Here is a 2,123-nt window from a genome sequence, read left to right on the forward strand (position 1 = left end):
TGCACCCCACTTCCATCATGCCAGCCTAGCCACCCCCTACGGTACTCTGTTCTAGGATCACGTTAAACCGGTGTTGTCCGCCCAATTCATCCCTTACGGAGGTAGCTCGGGTCCATATCGCCCCGTGTCCCGCTGGGTCCCGATCCCTTCTTCTGGGTTACACCTAGTTTCTTCTCCGGCACCCGATAACCCACTCCAGGCCCTGTCTCCCTTCTCCGCCCGGGGTCGAGCTACCCACTTAGGAGAGCGCCCCCTCCTGCCTTCCCGGATCGCTCTTCACCCAGTTTCCACTCCCTCCTTCAGTCACCCCGCCAGGACCCAGCCGGAGGGGCGCGCCCACTCGCTTCCACACCCTCCCGGGATCCCTACGCCCAGTGGCTCAGCGCCGTCCCAAAACCAACTTTACAGAATGAACTACTGCTCCACCAGTCACATGCCTCAAGCCCCATCTCTACCCCTAGTTAAACAAAAATGGTCGTTCCCAAATACTCGCAGGATTTCGCGGCCAAGCTCCGCCCTCTGCGGTGCTTTCTTCTGATTGGCTCCGAGTAACAACGGCCGAAGCGTCACTTCCGGCGGAAAGGGACGCGGGAGATTCGATTAGGGGGCTCTTGGCAAGCAACTGAGTCTGGCGGGTCTGCGTTACTGAGCGTTGGCTGGTCTGACCCCGGGTCCTCTGCCTCAGGTGAGGAGCTAGGCAAAGAAGTTCTCGGGAAGCACAAGGACCGGAGACTCCTAAGGTAAGGAGGCTCTTAACTTCATGAGTGAGACTCAGAGCCCTGCACTTGTTTTCGCAATTCATTCTCTGTAAAATGGCGGCCATGAGGGTAAAAGAGTAAAAGGGTCAGTGATCTTTAGATTCGGTATTGTTTTCATCACTCAGCGAAGGTTTATTGATCACTTACTGTGCCATCAAGCTGAACACGGAGCAAACTTTTAGAATCGGAAATATAGAGAGGAAAAGGAGCGACTCTCGCTTCTGTGACATGCAAATACGTATTTAGGCTACTACGTGCAAAAAAGAGATCTTTCTTTTCCAAGCGACTTTGACGACGTAAAGTGAAAAATGCTTAACCGAGCCATGTGTTCAAACCAGAACTTGAAAGTTTTTTAGATTCTTCCCTTATCTCTGCATCCGGCCTGTCATACCTGCCTGTTGAGTATCTTAAATCTGCTCACTTATTTCTAATTTCACTGACATAACTTTGGTTCAAGCCATGACTGCTGCATAGCTGTGACAGTAGCCTCCCAGGTTCTCCTTTCAGTCTTGCTATTTTCCAATCCAGTCTCCACATTGCCAAGCTGATAAAATTCAAACTTGACCAAAGCATTCCTCATTTAAAACCTTTCAGCCACTCCTATTTGTCCTCAGGTTTAAGCCTAACTGCTTTAACACTGCGTCCAGGCTCCTTCTTGTCTAGCTTTTTGCTTGCCTCTCTAGCTGAGTGGTTTTTCACCACTCCAGCCATACAGAATGTCATTTGAATTCCTCACATGCACCATATTCCCACTCACCTCCAGACCTCTTCTAACCTTATTCCTGACCTGGCTAATTCTTACTCAGTTTGCAAAGCCTTTTAAATCAGGAAGCCTTTCCCGACCTTATAAGACTGGATCATAGAACACTGAGTAATTATTCCTTCTGCAGATAGTTTTTAAGTGCTTCCCTTCCTCTGTGCTACTAGGTACAAGGATACAATGGTGAACAAGGTAGATTCCTGTTCCGATGGAACTTGCCTTTTATGGGTGGACTTGAGAATAACAGGGAAACTGAGTTAGGTTAGTCTGGGAAGGCCTTTCTGAGGAGTTGACATTTAAATTGATGCCTAAAAGATGAGCATGATTTAACCATGCGAGAGAGGATACGAACATTCTAAACAGAATGAAAGATATGCAAAGGTGCTGAAGCAAGAAAGAGCTTGACTTTTTTTTTTTTTTGAGTTGGTGTCTCACTTTGTCACCCAGGCTGGAGTGCAGTGGCACACTCATGGCCACTGCAGCCTTGACCTGCTGGGCTCAGATGACCCTTCTGCCTCAGCCTTCCAAGTAGCTAGAACTACAGGCATGCACCACCACGCCTGGCTAATTTTTTTTATTTATTGTAGAGACGAGGTCTTACCAAG

The 2,123-nt window shown here is 48.7% G+C and overlaps 1 long non-coding RNA gene across 1 annotated transcript in view; it reads left to right on the forward strand.

Moving 5' to 3' along the window:
- Positions 1 to 626: 626 nt before the first annotated feature.
- LOC103254093 overlaps positions 627 to 2,123 on the forward strand; it is a 19,997-nt gene continuing 18,500 nt past the window's right edge. The window contains exon 1 of the long non-coding RNA XR_002481573.1: positions 627 to 740. This is a non-coding gene — a long non-coding RNA (uncharacterized LOC103254093). The remainder of the gene's footprint in view (positions 741 to 2,123) is intronic.

This window comes from Carlito syrichta, unplaced genomic scaffold, assembly GCF_000164805.1.
Source record: "Carlito syrichta isolate Samal-C Ts95f unplaced genomic scaffold, Tarsius_syrichta-2.0.1 Scaffold69340, whole genome shotgun sequence".
NCBI lineage: Eukaryota > Metazoa > Chordata > Mammalia > Primates > Tarsiidae > Carlito > Carlito syrichta.